General features: G+C 39.3%; 1 pseudogene; it reads left to right on the top strand.

The window, feature by feature from the left end:
* Positions 1 to 525, top strand: LOC120606340 (translationally-controlled tumor protein-like; annotated as a pseudogene).
* The last annotated feature ends 16,959 nt before the right edge of the window (positions 526 to 17,484 follow it).

Here is a 17,484-nt window from a genome sequence, read left to right as displayed (position 1 = left end):
GCCACCATCATGATCATTTACCAGGACCTCATCAGCCACGATGAGGTATTCTCAGACACCTGCAAAATCTGGGAGATGGCAGTGGAGCTATGCGTGGAGGTAGAGGGGAAGATGGTCAGTAGGACAGAAGGTAACATTGATGATGATTCGCTCATTGGTGGAAATGCCTCTGCTGAAGCCCCTGAGGAGGAAGGAACTGGAAAGCACAGTAATCACTGGTGTTAGTATTGTCATGAACCATCATTTGCAGGAAGCCAACTTCACAAAAGAAGCCCGCATCAAAGATTACATAAAACCCATCAAAGGGAAACTTGAAGAACAGAGACCAGAAAGAGTAAAACCTTTTATGACCAGGGCTGCCAAACAAATCAAGCACATCCTTGCTAATTTCAAAAAAACTACCAGTTCTTTATTGATGAAAACATGAATCCAGGTTCCATAGTTACTCTGCTGGACTACCATGAGGTTGGTTTGATTCCATGTATGATATTCTTTAGGGATGGTTTAGAAATGGAGAAATGTTAACTCATTTAGCAATTTGGATCTATCACCTGTCATTATTATAACTAGCCGCTGCTTTTCATCCACACACCAGAAGTAGACAAATGGAACTGATGTTATCTTGAGCTCTTCATTTATTTTGACCTTGGTTTATTTAGAGTGGAAGCACTGTTTTTAAGAAAAACATGTCATGTGAGTTGTCTAAAAATAAAATGCATTTAAACTCAAAATTTATATATATTGAGACTTTTCAATGTAACGAGCTTTGTCCTAGGCACTCCATACATACTCCTAACAAGTCTAAGATGTGTGTGATTATTCTAGCTATAGATGAAGAAACTAAGTTTCAGAGAAGTCTGATAACTTGCTCAAGGCTGCACACCCAGGATTCATACACTCTAGAGCCTTCCCTCTCCTGAGCTACACCATAGAAATTAAAGCTATGCCCATCGCCTTGTCTTCCTTTTCCTTACTGAAAGAGTCTACGTAATGGTTTTAACATATAGATCATTATTGGCCATATAGAGCCCCAAGAATTAAAATTTCAGTAAGTGAACCACCAGGAGTAAATTACAGCACAGCTCATCCATGAAATTGCAGTTGTGTACTTTTAGGGCCATTGTATTCTAACAGACAAAGCCTATTTGTTTTCCTTTTCCTGCAATATTAAATTTTGAAATTGCTTTCTTGGTTCAAAAAATTCTGATGCCATTTGTGTTGTGTCAGTTGCAAAACAAATTCAAGTAATCATGAAGATTTTAATAATTATGGACCAACCACATTTGAGATCTTGCTCACCAGCGTATGTTGTCAGTATAGTTCAAATAAACTTCATATTAAAAAATAATAATAATAATAATTAAGGGCCAACCAAAGATGAGGACTGTGTTTTTTCATTCTATGAATAATGCATTTTTAATGAAACCATTTCATTTCTCAATTTTGAAATCTATAGCCCAAGTTTTCCTTCCTATCACATTTTTTGTTCTGGGTGGTCATTTGCCTGCCTTTGCTGACAACGTCAAGATACAGGAAAGAAAGAAATCAAGTACATAGACATAAACCTTAGTTTTTTCAGGGTCATTTGGTATTGCCATCACATAAAATTTTCTCACCCTAAAGGACTGGATTCTTATTTAGTGCAACCCATTTGCTTTCTCTCCTGAAATACACAATTTTCCTTCTGTTCTAGGAATTGACTCCTATCAGTGTCTGGCATGGAATAAAAAACTAAAAAAATCAAATGAAGCCCTACCTCAACAATCCCATCAAATTCTCCCATGGAACTTCTAAAATAGCCTACTTTGCAAAGTGACATAACAAGCAATGAGCTTTCTAGTGATTCATCTGGAAAGACAAAGCCTAGGCTGTTTATCTGTAAGCCTTTCCATAAGGTAGGGGGAAAAAAACTTTATTATGATCTACATCAGGGTGGCAAAAGCCTTCATTTTACATCACAACTCCAGTCAGGTGATAGTTCTGCCTGGACCACTGTGGTGAGAACAATTTTGAAGTCATGTTTAAACATGATGGGAAATGTGCAGCAATCAATTAGTAATGTCTGCTTAGTTATACAATTAGGAGTAGTGGCCTGTGTGCCATTCATGGCTTTGTTCTAACAAAAGTCACAGGTGTTTAAAAGTTCATTCACCTCCAAATAGAAAATGATGAAAAATTGTCACTATTTGCAGATGACATGATTCTCTATATAGAAAACCCTAAAGACTCCACAAGAACACTACTAGAAGCAAATACAGTAAAGTTTCTGAATACAAAATCAATGTTCGAAAATCCATAGTTTTCCTATATTCTAATAATACACTGTCAGAAAAAAAGGTAGAAAAAAATATTTCTTTTCCAATTGCAACAAAAAGAATAAAAAATCTAGGAATAAATCTAACAAAACATGTGAAGGACCTATATAATGAAAACTATAAGACCCTATTAAAAGAAATTGAAGAAGATACAAAGAAATGGAAAGACATTCCATGTTCTTGGATTGGAAGACGCAACATAGTTAAAATGACCTTATTACTTAAAGCATTATACAGATTTAAGGCAATCCCCATCAAAATCCCATCGGCATTTTTTAAAAAAATAGAACAAAAAAATCATCAGATTTGTATGGAAGCACAAAAGACCCCAAATTGCCAAAGCCACCCTGAGAACATGGAATGAGGCTGGAGGCATCACTCTGCCTGACTTCAAATTATACTACAAAGTGACAGTAATCAAAATGGCATGGTATTGGCTTCAAAACAGACACATGGACCAGTGGAACAGAATCGAGAGTCCAGAAATAAACCCATGTTTATGTGGGCAAATAATTTTTGACAAAAATGCCAAAAATATACAGTAGAGAAAGGAAAGCCTCTTCCTTGGTGCTTGGAAAACTGGAAAGCCACCGGCAAAAGCATGAAACTAGAAAGTTGTCTATCACCTCACACCAAAATTAACTCAAAATGGATTAAGGACCTGAATATAAGACCTGAAACAATAAAGTGCATGGAAGAAAACATAGGAACTAAACTCAAGGACCTTGGACTTAAAGAGGATTTTAAGAATTTGACCTCGAAGGCAAGGGAAGTAAAAGCAAAAATAAGTGAGTGGGACTACATCAAACTAAAAAGCTTCTGCTCAGCAAAAGAAATTGTCAACAAGGTAAAGAGACAACCATCTGAATAGGAAAATATATTTGCAAGCAACGCCATCAATACGGTGCTAATATCCAAAATATACAAAGAACTCATATGACTCAATAACAACAAAAAAAATTCAATCAAAAAATGAGCAGAGGATCTGAATAGACACTTCTCCCAAGAAGACATACAAGAGGCCAACAAACATATGAAAAGATGCTCAACATTCGCTAGCTATTAGAGAAATGCAAATCAAAACCACAATGAGATACCATCTCACACCTGTTAGAATAACTATAATCTACCGAACAAGTAATAACAAATGTTGGAAAAGATGGAGAGAAAAAAGAATCCTCATACACAGCTGGTGGGACTGCAAATTGGTACAGCCACTATGGAAAACAGTATGGAGGTTCCTCGAAAAACTAAGAATTGATCTACTGTATGATCCAGCAATCTCTCTACTGGGTATTTACCCCAAAGACTTGAAAATTCATATCCAAAAAGATATTTGCACACCGATGTTCATAGCAGCATTATTCACGGTGGCCAGAAGCAATCTAAGTGTCCTATGAAAGATGATTGGAACATATGTACAATGGAATATTACTCAGCCATAAGAAGAGATAAAATACTGCCATTTGCAACAACATGGATGGACCTCGAGATAATCATGCTAAGCAAAATAAGCCAAATAGAAAACGTTGAAAACCACATGATATCACTTATATGTGGGATATAAACCTAAAAGCAACAAACAAAGAGGACAAACAGAGACTCATGGACATGGACAATAGACTAGTGGTTACCAGAGGGTGGGGGAAAGCGGGAGGAAGGAGGAGATGGGGTCAAACATGTAGTGACAGAAAGAAATCTAACTATGGGAGGGGAACACACAATGCAATATATATATGCCTTACTGTTAAATTGTACATCTGAAACTTACTGGATTTCATTAACCAATGTCACCAAAAAAATAATTCAAAAAAAAAAATTTTAATAAATAAATAAATAATAAAAGTTCATTCACCTAGAGTTATCCAGTATGTTTTATTATATATGGACAATAAAAAAGTGTCTTTTGATGCCCAGAATAACTGATGAAACTAAATGAATTACAGTAGATACCAGCATCTTTCTACAATGGGCCAATAGTCAGAGAAGTCATCTAGGGATTTTCCTTAGACAGCTACGTAAGAAACCTATAATACGCTTACATGTTTATTGTTCATAGCTAAGCTCCACAGAATTGGCTTCACCCATTTGGATTTCCCTTTTAAAATAAATCATTGTTTTTTTCTATTCCCCCCTCATAGTTTAGAAATTGAGCGCTATAAAATGACTATTGTATGCAGCCCAGAATCAAATCAGTGGCTTTTCGCTAGGGCACATGGTCAGACAATACTGAGAGCCTTGTTTAAAAAAGCAATGTACCCCATAGCATGACTCCAAGGACCACCTCAGATCACTAGGTAGAAATCAACTGCCTATCTTGCCTGGTACCTCATTAAAGTTCAAAAATAATAGTTGTTCTGACTAGTTAGCATTTATTGCACATCTTCCCTTATCACCTTGTAGAGCCCTGGTAAGAGATACAACTTTACTGAGTGATGTCAGCAGAGACCTAGGAACCAATGGTGTTTTGTGCATTAAACGAAGGTTGGCGCGCAATCACAATTGAAAAAAAAAATCAAAACATTAAAAAAAAAAAAAAAAAAAAGCCTCCCTTACCTTCTTTTCCTTATCCTTTACTGCCACCTCAAGGATTTTCTAAGAACAGCTCAAATAAATTCAAGATCTTCAACCAAAGAGAGAGGTCCAGAGAGAGCTCACCTGAGTTCACCCGATGCAGATGTGTCGTGGGATACAGTGAGCCCCTGCTGGTACCTGGATAGGCTTCTTTGAAATCCCTTCTGTAGTCGCCACAATAAGTGTTGACAAAAGAAATTCCAAACCTAAAGAAGTTTAGTGTTTATTATGAGCCAGGAATTTGGAGGCCAGTCCGGGGAGCAAAATCTCAAGGGATTGAGATGATGCTCCAGGGAACAGCAATTTTGCAGTTTATTTTATACATTAGAATCAAAGGGAAGACTTATGAAAAGCGACATGAAATCCATTGGTAGCAGATTAAAGAGGCAGGGAAAAAGCAAAGCAGGGAAATCTCTAGGATTAGATGAAAAGTAAAACGGAGAGGTACATGTTTCTTTCATATTGATGGGTGCTGGATAGTTAATATTTAACGTACATATAGTTTACGGAGGAATGCGGGTAAAGGATAATAATGAGGAATATTGGGGTTACCTCTCCCCATACCGGGTGTTTATCTTCGGAGGTCTAGAAAAGAGATCATTATTGATATTTTAAGTATGTTATTTTAGATACACAAAAATAATGGGGAAAAAGGAGGAAAAAAAAGTGGTATAGGTGATAGAGGCTCTGTTCCTCCCACTGGGGATCAAATGAAAGTTGTGACAGAAACAAGGAGCAGCAGCAAGGAAAAATCACCTGGGATAAGCAAGCCTTACAACGAGGGAAAAATTCAACAAAGCACCCTGCAACGGCAGAAGGTAGGACGGGGTGAGGACACGGGGCGAGGACGCGGGGCTTTCCGGTCTCTAGCAGCTGAGTAAAATGGAGGCTGCGGCAGCTACAGAAATCTCTTAAAGGGGCCACATCTGCAAGCGGATTTTCGCGGTGATGGACCTGCTCGCTCTGAGCAGTAGGGCTGATTCAGCTGCGAGTAGGAGCACCAGTGACATTGTCTGAGTGAGGGCCTAGGCAAGAAGTGCCAGCAGTATCCATTGTTCCCTGTTGAGCCCTCTCACCTCCCAGTGCAGAGACACAGCGCCGCCATAGCCCAGACATCATCAAACTGGATAATAGAGGTCGCTCCACTCAGAGGATTCCCTGAAACCCCGCCTACCCCAACTTGCAGCCTCACCCAAGCCACATCCAGGTATAGCCTCCGTGAGTCAGGTGCTCTTTGCTGAGACTCACACTGGAAGAGGCAGCTGGCTTCGGTTTCTGGTGTGGCCTTTTGAGGCAACTATAAGCACAGCATCTGCGGATTGCTTGCTGAATCTTAACAGGAGGCCCCCGGAGGGGCAGAGGCTTGGGCTGTTTAGCCTGCAGCTGAACCCCTCTCAGAACTGTGCCACTGGACACCTACTACACAAATCTATACTAATAAGACCAAAAGATTTAGGAGCTTTGCTTAGTACATAGAATCATTCACAGAAAGGCTGCTAAAATGAGAAGACAAAGAAGCAGAAACCATATGAGATCCAGATATAATGGAGTCAAGTAATCTAACAAATGCAGAGTTCAAAACACTGGTTATAAAGATGCTCAATGAACTTTTGGGAAGTGTAGATAAATTCAGTGAGAACTTCAACAAAGAGATTAAAAAAAAATGGAAATGGAAATTATAAAAGGGAACCAGTCTGAAATGAAGAACACATTAGCTGAGATGAGAAGTACATTAAATGGAATAAACAAAGGAATAAACAAAGTGAATAAAGAAGAAAATCAAATGCCCTATCTAGAGGACAGGAAAGCCAATCAGTTCACTCAATCAGAATGGCAAGAAAAAAGATGCCGAGACTATAAAAATAATTTAAGGAGGATATAAGACACTATTAAGGCTCCAAATATTCATCTGACCGGTGTAACTAAAGAAAATCAAGATGTTGAATAGCTGTTTGAAGACATAATGATGAAAACTTCTCTCACTTGGTGAAAGAAATAGACATAAAACCTCAGGAAGCTCAGACAGTCTCCAAAACCAGGAACCCAGAGAGGCTCACACCAAGACACATCATAATTCAAATGTCAAAGGTTAAATACAAAGAGAGAATCTTAAAAGCAGCAAGAGAAAAGCAGTTACTTACCTACAAGGGAGCACCCATAAGACTGGCAGCTGATTTCTCAAAAGAAACCATGCAGGACAGAAGGGCTTGGCACAAAATACTCAACAGGATGAAGACCTAGGGTATACAACCAACAATACTTTATCCAGCAAAGCTATCATTTAGAATCAAAGGACAGATAAAGAGCTTCCCAGACAAAAATAAGCTAAAGGAATGTATCACCACCAAGCCAATATTACAGGAAATGTTGAAGGGACTTCTTTAAGAGAAAAAAACATGTATCAAAAACCAGAATAAAGAATGGTAGCAACTACATTCCTATCAATAAGTGTCTTAAATGGAAAAGAATTAAGTGCTCCAACCAAAAGATAGAGTAGCTGAAAGGATAAGAAAACAAGACCTCTACATAAGAAAAGGAAGGGGATGAAGAAAAGATATTATTCTGACAGACCTAGAAGGTATTTAAGTCAGACAGAGAAAAATAAACACTATATGATTTCACTTATATGAGGAATCTAAGGAATAAAAAGAACAAACTAATCAAAAACAGACTCACAAATATAGTGGACAATTTGGTGTTGGACAGAGGGGAGCGGGGTTGGGGGACTGGGAGAATAGGGTGAAGGGTTGAAGAAGTACAAATTAGTAGTTGATAGATGGTCACTGGATGGGGAACATGGCATAGGGAATGCAGTTAGCATTAATACATTGGCTAGGTAGAGGGTCAGGGGAGAGAGGATGCAATTGAGGGGATCGTTTTATGAACTATATAGATGTCTAACCAATGTACTGTATACTTGAAACTAAATTTTAAAAAATAAAATAATAATAATAATAATAATGGAAAGGACTTGTTCAAGGTAGAGATTAATCTGTCATATAGACCTTAGGATGTGACTTCTCACCATAACATGGAAATGAGAACATGTATTTCCTTCCAGAGTATCTATTTTTAAGAGAAATGAGAACTTCAGTATTTTACTTCGCTCTCCTTTAAATGATGGCTCTACGTTTAAAAATGACCACACAAGCCAGAAAATAGACCAGTGCACCCAATCCAGCCCTTGCCTCCAGGGCCTCTGGTTCAGATATTTAATTAGTTCAAGAAAGATCTATGAACTATACCAATCAAAGAACACCACAGAACTTGTAAGTCCTGAACTGGACTTTTAAAAGTAGAGAATGTTTTTGGCAAGAAGAGGGAGAATATTTCAGTTTAGAAGAGTCACTCATAGAATGGAAAGCTACAATCAAACATCAAGTCTTTCCAACCCTGAGCTGGGGCATAAAGATGGAAATGCATGAGGTACATGCCAGGCAAAAAAGAGACAAATGTGTAAAATGTAAAAAAGACTGATAAACAGAGATAGAAGAGGCTTCCTCTTTAAACACCTAGCTTATTTAGATCAGGTGGAAAAGCAGACGTCCCTGACTCCTTCCATCACTCACGCTTGTATTCAGAGAAGGAAAACCCATGTATAATGATCATTTTACGGGAATTCTAAAATTCAAAGACATCTTAGTGGGAGAGAGAAGGAAGAGAAGAAGAGGGGTGGAGAAAGCTAAAGATTCATCTATGCATGCATTTATTTATACATGTAGAGCATCTGCTATGTGCCAGAAGTTATTTCAGGAACTGAAGATGCAGTTGTGAATAAAGCAGTTAATGCCCCCATCTTCAGGGAGCCTCTATTCCAGTGAGGGAAGAGAGATAATAAACAAATAAACATGTAAATACATAATATATCAACTGTGCAAAACCATGTGACTCTCTAGGGAGGAGTCCAGACAGAGAGAACAGCAAATGCAAAGATCTCGAGATAAGACTGATCACAACATGTTTGAGGAACAGTGTGGGAGGCAAAATTCTAAGAGGGATCCCATGATATCCCCCCAATTCTGTGTCACTCCCATAATTATGTATGTTACAGTAATTTTGCTGATGTGACTAAGATTACTAATGAGTTGACCTTTAGTTAGAAAGGTTATCCAGATGGGCCTAACCTAATTACATTAGTCCTTTAAAAGCAAAGAGTTCTCTGGCTGGCTACAGAAGGGAAACTCTGAGAAATTCAAAGCATGAGACAGCTTGGAGATGGTGGAGACCATGTGGCAAAGAATGTGGGTGGCCTCCAGGAGCTGAGAGTAGCCCTCAGCTGACAGCCGGCGGGGAAAACAAAAAACAAAAAAACAGGATCCTAGCCCTACAACCACAAGGCATTGAGTTCTATCAACAACCTGAACGAATTTGAGAGTCGACTCTACCCTAGTCCAGCACACAGCTAATTTTGGCCTAAGCAGAAAACGTGACTGAGCCTACCCATACTTCTGACCTACAAAACTGTGAGATAATAATAAATGGGGGAGAGGGGTGGTTTGAGCTGCTACACTTATAGTAATTTACTATGCAGTAACAGAAAACTAACAGAAATAGCAAAGAGGTCTATATGGCAGGGGTGGAGTAAGCAAGGGGAATTTTTGAAAAGATAAAATCGGAGAGCTAGCCAGAGGCCAAAAAACACACGGCGTTCTCTGCAGTGGTCAGGCCATTGGATTTCTAATGCATGAGATGGGATGACCCTGGAAGGTCTGAGCAGAAGAAACATGGCTATGACTTGCTTCTGAGAGCTCAGCACTGCTTGATGAACTGACATCCAGAGAAAGCAACTGCACTAATGGGGTTCCCAGTGACCTCCAGCAGCCCTGAAAAACACTTAATTATAAAATGTTCAGAAGAACCCAGCAAAACAAATGGAGAACAGAGAAATTGAGAGACAAAGCATATTAAATACAGCATTAAAGATATACAAGCAAAAGATGGGGGAAAATTATGTAGATGATAGCGGCTTCATTCATCCCTCTTGGCAACCAAATCAAAGTTGTGACAGAAACATGAAGCAAACATCAAGGAAAGTCACCTGGGATCTAGACAAACAGAAGCACTACAGCTAAGGAGAGAAATAATTAATTAATCTCTAATTTTAGAAGGTGGGAGGGGGCGAAGATGCAAGGCTGCCTGGTCCGCACTGGCTGAGTGGGACAGAGGCTATGGTAGCGGCAGCCGGCAGCTGCAGATACCTCTTAAAGGACCATATCAGCAAGCAGACTTTCAAGGTGACGGACCTGCTCACTCTGAGATCGGCTGCACAGGGGACACCAGGGACTTACAGGGGGACACTGAGTTGTCAGAGTGAGAGCCAGAGGCAAGGATCTCTCCCAGGGAGAAGTGCTGGTGGTAACTGTTGTTCCTCTATTGAGCCCTTCCCACCCCAGCCTTCCTCCCTCACCAGCATGCGGGCGCAGCTCTGCCATAACATAGACATCATCTAACTGGATAACACAGGTTGCTCTGCCCAAAGGATTCCCTGTAACTCCACCTCCCCCAACTCACAGCCCCACCCAAGCTACACCCAGGTGTGTACTAGGCAAGTCCTATGCCCCTTGCTGAGCAGCACCAAGACTCACACTGGTGGCAGCTGGCCTCAGTTTCTGGTGTGGTTTCTTTTTGGCTTATTTATTTATTAGTTAGTTAGTTAGTTAGTTAGTTAGTTAGTTATTTTGTTAGGGTGACATTGGTTAACGAAATCCAGTAAGTTTTAAGCAGTGTGGTTTCTTGAGGCAACTATAAGCACAGCTTCTGTGGATTGCTCACTGAATCTTAACAGAAGGCCACAGAGGAGCACAGGTTGGGGCTAAACTTGGCCTGCAGCTGAACCCCTCTCAGGACTGTGCTACTGGACACCTACCACACAAAGCCACGCTAATAACTGGGAGACTTAAGTTCTTTGCTTAGTACATAGAAACAAACACTGAAAGGCAGCCAAAATGAGAAGACAAAGAAGCAGAGACCATATGAGAAAACAGAACAGAGATCCAGAAATAATGGAGTCAAGCAATCTAACAGACGCAGAGTTCGAAACACTGGTTATAAAGATGCTCAATGAACTTATGGGAAGGGTAGATGAATTCAGTGAGAACTTCAACAAAGAGATAAAAAAACATAAAAAATGGAAATGGAAATTATAAAAGGGAACCAGTCAGAAATGAAGAACACATTATGTAAGATGAGAAGTATATTAAATGGAATAGACAAAGTGAATAAAGAAGAGGATCAAATGACCTATATAGAGGATGGGAAAGCCAAGGACACTCAATCAGAATGGCAAGAAAAAGAAGCCGAGACTATAATAATCATTTAAGGAGCCTATGGGACACGATTAAATGTAAAAATATCCATGTCATAGGAGTACCTGAAGGAAAACAAGACTTTGAAGAGTTATTTGAAGAAATGATGGAAAACTTATCTCATCTGGTGAAGGAAATAGACATAAAACCCCAGGAAGCTCAGACAGTCTCCAAAACCAGGAACCCAAAGAGGCTCACACCATAATTCAAATGTCAAAGGTTAAATACAAAGAGAGAATCTTAAAAGCAGCAAGAGAAAAGCAGTTACTTACCTACAAGGGAGCACCCATAAGACTGGCAGCTGAATTCTCAAAAGAAACCATGCAGGACAGAAGGGCTTGGCACAAAATACTCGACGTGATGAAAACCCAGGATCTACAACCAAGAATACTTTATCCAGCAAAACTATCATTTAGAGTCGAAAGATAGATGAAGAGCCTCCCAGAGAAAAAAATAAGCTCAAGGAATTTATCGTCACCAAGCCAGTATTTCAGGAAATGTTGGAGGGACTTCTTTGAGAAGAAAAAACATGTATCAAAAACAGGAATAAAGATGGTAATAACTACATTCCTATCAACAAGTACCTCAAGTGGAAAAAAATTAAGTGCTCCAACCAAAAGATAGGGTAGCTGAATGGATAAGAAAACAAGACCCCTACGCATGCTGCCTACAAGAGACTCACTTCAGACCAAAAGACACACACAGACTAAAAGGCAGGGGGTGGGAAAAGATATTGCCTCGATGGACCTAGAGGACATTGCACTGAATGAAATGGGTCGGATAGAGAAAGACAAATATTGCATGATTTCACATACACGTGGAATCTAAAGAAAAAAATAAACAACAGCAACAACATCAAAAGTGGAAATAAACTCATAGATACAGAGAATTTTTAGAGGGATACTAGATGAGAGGAGGATTGGGAGGGACACAAAAAATGCAAAGGGATTAAGAAATACAAATGGATAGTTGCAGAGTAGACATGGAGATGTAGAGTGTAGCATGGGAAGATGGTTAGTAATGTTTTAATAAATATGTAAGTGGGAAGAGAGGTACGAGATTTAGAGGGGTGATCACTTCGAGAGCTATGTGGATCTCTGATCACTATGCTGTACAACTGAAACTGGTATATTATCATATGCCAACTATAATTGAAAAAAAAAACTCATTGAATTGTACAGTGTAAATACAAGCAAATAATTGTCTATTATATTTCAATAAAGCCAAAAAATATATGATAAGGCTGAAGATAGAAAAAAGAAAACAAAAATAAATTAATAAAGATATACCAGGAACTTAGAAGAGCAACTCCATAAAGAGAGATCACATGAGGCAGCCTGAAATGCAACCACACTTTCCACTTTCCTCATCCCTCACATGCAATAGGAAAAAGGCCTTCTGTAGACATGTTTCTCTAACAAATATATCTGTGCCATACAGACTCAGCTTTAGGAATAGCTGGAGCTTGCTCCCACGCCATCCTGGCAAATGATTAACATGTAATTAAACCTTATGATTAGCCATGGCCAGGAATTGATTTCTAATAGTCAGCAACTCAGGGGGCAACTTTTATTGGCGGTCGAGTGCTTTGCCAGAAACTGCTTTCCAGGGGGAGCTGGGGGATTGGAAAGATGACTAAGGAGCCCCATAGTGGAAAAAATTAAATGTAGACCCATGAGATAATAACAGCAATAAAGAGAGGCAGAGCCTCCTACACAGACACCAAGTCAGAAATACCTCAGGTATAATTAAACCCCACCCCAGAATTAGCACCTTTTTGTAATAAAAATCTTTCCTTGCAGTCTCAGCATTCTGTTGCCTTGGCAAAAAACCCTATCTCTTGACATTTGAAAGGTTTCTGTCCCATTTTCAAAGAGCCATCCTGGTGAAGACGCCTTTAAAAATGTGTTTTGTATCTGCAATGCCTTTACCGCATAATCCTCCCCCAACACACATGCACAGGCACAATTTATTTATATCCTCTACCTGACTTCTCCTAATGGACATCCTCAATCCCCATTTTCACTGGCAAACCATGGGTAGGACATGCCATGGGACCCCGGTTGTAGGAGGGTGCCCCAGCAGGAAATGACTAAGATCTCCATGTCACATGGTGCTTGGGGAAGATGCATTTAAGTGTCTCCACTGTCTGGACTGGTGGCCTTCTGCTTCTCTTTGACCCTGGTCTCTGGGAATGGTGGGCTCCTGAAGCAGGTTGAGCTTCTTGAATTTATCATTGGTGACTTATGCTTTTTTGACTGATTTCTGATCAGTTTTATCCCAGCTGTCAGTTTTTGGGCACTCCTCTCTTCTATTTCTATTCTTGCCCATATTTGCTTTCTCTTAGCTTCCTGCTCTCTCTCTTCAAGATCCGTGGTCAGAGCCTAATGTTGTTGGAATAAACTGTAACTAGGAATTCTGTAAACTAGGAATACTCATGATTTGATCACAAGGGTGATAGTAATGATTTGGAAGATAATGCATTTAAGTCACTGTGCAGGTGGGTGGCACATGATAAGTGCTGAATAAACATTAGCCATTTTTAGTAGGAAAGCTGGTGGATGGGTGGGGAAAGGGTAAGAATGAATCTCAGAGAGAGTGTACTGGTAGGAAAGGGACTTGGGTTGTAGAAATAAAATGTCAGAATCCTGTTTACATGCAAAAGACACCATGCAGTGGATCCCTTTTCATGAGCACTGATTTAGCCTTGTAGTCACAGAAACACAATGTGGCACTTGGGAGTATGATTAAAGCTATTTAAGGTTAAGCATGCTGTGTCTGAAAATTCCAGTGACAGAAAATTCACTTTAGTCTTGCTTTAGACTTCTCTGTCACAGTGGTGACAGTTATGTTTTCATTCAATAACTGCACAGAGACTGTGTACTACTCTGTGGTAGGCATTAGGTATACTGCAGAAAGCAAAGCAAAGTCCCTGCCCTCGTGCATCTTAACCATCTGGTAGGAAAACAGATAAAAACTAGGTATAGAATGTAAATAAGTCACTACAGGTGAAATGGTGGTATGAGTAACAGGAAAGAATCTCTTTCAGATAAGGTGATCAAAGAAGGCCTTCTTGAACTGAGATTTGAGGCAAATGAGAATAAAGAAAGCAAACAAAGAACAAATGTAAAGCAGAAGGAGGGCCTAAGAGAGGGAAAATGATAGTAACCCTTTACCATGTATCAAGCTGCTGTATGCCAGCCCCTTTATGGGTCATCTCCTTTGACCCCACAACTCTGCAAGGAAGGAACAATTCTTCCAGGAGTTAACTGAGGCTCACAGAGCTCAAGAAAATTGCCCAAGGCAAGTGACAACACTGACTAATACTGAAGCACGTCAGCATCTAGCTATGGTGCACAGCCTTGTTTCTGAAACCCAAGGTCATAGCAAGGCAATGGACCAGAACCAGTAAGAACAAAAAAAATCAAGGCTTTTTCTGGGCCAAGGAGAAGGCCAGCAGCCATTATGATTGATTTAAAATGACTCTTTTAAAGAGAATTATAATAATAACCAACGTGTCAGAGTGAAGGTCTTGTGCCAGGCACAGTTCTAAGCCCTCCATGAACATCATTCATGTCTTCCTCCCACACCTCACAAGGTAAGAAGTGCTGCACTCCCTGCTTTGTAGATGAAGAAAGGGATGTACCACCACCTCTCTGCACCTGCTTCTCCTCACCACCAGGTCATACACAGACTCAAACAAAAGCCAATACTTCAATCTGGAATATTGATTACAGGGCAAGTGATGAAGGGAATTGTGAGCCTTTAAACCATATTACACAAGCATTCGTTAAAACAAAGTTATCTGGGGAAGAGTGCAACACAGAGCCAGAGATAAGAGACTATCTTCAAGGATTCGGAAGGTTATCTCTTTGGGAAGCAAGACTAGAGCTGTTGGCCTCAAAAAGCGGAACTCAAGTCAGTGGGCGTAGTGGAGGCTCAATGCCCCAAGCAGATCCCTCTTACAGACTGTCCTCTCAAACTCAAGTTGCTGGGAGTGCTGGATGCCAAGTGCTCACAGAGACACTCTTTTCTGGAGAATTTGCACTGGAGATGTATCACAAACAACTAAAGGTTTGTTTTGTCTGTCCCAGCCACTCTGTTCAACCTGAATTTTGACACATATAATGACTGTCTGAAAATCCAACCCCCTTCTTGTACAGCTTACTTTAATAATTACCAAAAAGCAAAAAAAGATTGTGATTTGAAGACAACATAAATTCCATGGCATCCTGATTGTCTCCAGCAAGCAGACAAAAAACAAACCAAAAGAAGACACCCCAAATGTGGCCCCAAGGGAAATACGGTTTTGGACTTTCTCCCTGCCCATATTTTATTTATCCCTTGGGGCTTTCCCTCACTTGGACAATTTACTAGTCAATGATTGCAATTCTCTTTGCACACCTAATATTTGCCTCTTCACTTTTATCAAAGAAAGATGGAGGTGAAAAGCAAGGATGTCTGGCTGTAGCAAAAAGCAGTTGAGAAAAGTGTTATGCCAAGATCAAATATTTATGCTGTGGTAAACTAGCTAACAGACTGTAAAATCAAAGGATAATAAATCATTTGAAAAAAAAAGGAGAAAAAGAGATCAACGTGAATAGTATAATTTGCCTTTCATCAGATGCTATTGAGATCTTGATTTTTTTTTTTTTGGTTATTCATCTAATAATAATCATTAATAATAATCATTTATGACTTTTTTTTCTCATTTAAAAATACATTTTATTTCCCTCCCTCAGCCACTCAGATGCTTCAGTGTTATTAGATGAGGTTTTGTGAAGGAGGCATCAAATTCCCTATTTGGTACCCTGTACCAAAAGGAACATGAATACTTTTCTGCAACCCATGTCTTTTTTTCAAAGGCTCCCACTGTTGTTACATGGTTAAGAAATTGATTGAACTCTGGAGCATTTCAAAGAACAGCTGTGTTCAAATTACAAATTTCAGGAAGTGAGATTTATGAAAAATTAACAGCAGCCAACTGGCCAATATTTCTTATCCATAGCTACCCCTGCCACTACCTGCCAAACCCAAATGGGCAGCATCTAATAAATTAAATGTAGATAACAAAATGAAAATAATAATGAAGAATTTGACATCTCTTCATCATTAATGTTTTCTAAAACTCTACCTTTTTAGTATTTTTAACAGTATCATTCATCTTGTTGCTTTTTCTAAAATTTTATTATGTTCTTCAATTACAAAATCTTCCTGGGGAAGTCTGCAACAGGTCATATTTAGAAGATAATTGCCTTAAGATTTACCATCTGACCATTAATTTTCAGTGAAAATGACTTCATTATCAGAAAGCTTAGTGCTTATGTAATTTGGGCCTCTCAAAAATTTTTTTATTTATTCGTAACAGCTCTGTTGAGATATAGTTCACATGACACACAATTCATTCATTTAAAGTGTACAATTCAATGGTTTTTACCATATTCTCAGAGTTGACTTTCTTTTGAGCGATCACAATTCTGTTGTCTTGAGTTGGTCTTTTTGGAGGAAAGGCCTTCGAGAAAAATCTACAAGAACTTTTAATCTCATGAACTTTGAACTCAGAGAATCAACATGTACTTTTCTTCCACCCCATGGGTTCTTTCTTTGTAAATTTTTAGTTTTACTTTTGGAAGTATTCATTTCACTAACTGAAGTTCTCCATCTCTAATGTCAGTACAGAAGTAGCTTCATTAGGTGGAAGTTGCACCTTTGCTCCAAAAAGCAGGGCTGAGGGTCTGCTGCTGGGAAATAAAACCTTGGTTTCCTTGTTTTTCCTTACAGATCTTTTGGGCACAGCTCAGTGCACACTCATCTTTACGACTTCACATTTGTTCAAGGCAAGTGATTTATTTACAGTAGCACTAACATAGATTCAGAGAGGAAAAATCTTTAGAAAGTATCAATGAAACAAAGTTCAGTTTTTACGCTTTATTCTGCCTGTGCATGTGTGTAATTTGCATGTGCACACACATACACACATTCAGTCATTCATATCATGACTCACAGGTCTGATTCTCCCTTTTATAAGAAGAGATAATTAAATGTGAACATTTACTGTCCATTGAATTCCTGTACATCATTCCCTCTCACCCCAGGCTTCCTGAATCTCTTGGAGGAGTGGGGCCTGGGAACCTGTATTTTTAACAAACTTTTCAGGTGACTGATGGTCCAATATTGGGGAACAAAGGCTACTCTGTCACATACTGAAGGCTGTGTATTCAGCACAAACAGTGGCTGATATTGAGAGAGACTGACACATCAGAATGAAATCTCTAACTGCTGTGGTCTGA

Source organism: Pteropus medius, unplaced genomic scaffold (genome assembly GCF_902729225.1).
Source record: "Pteropus medius unplaced genomic scaffold, Ma_sr-lr_union100, whole genome shotgun sequence".
In the NCBI taxonomy this organism is placed as follows: domain Eukaryota; kingdom Metazoa; phylum Chordata; class Mammalia; order Chiroptera; family Pteropodidae; genus Pteropus; species Pteropus medius.
This window is presented reverse-complemented; position numbering and strand designations above follow the sequence as displayed.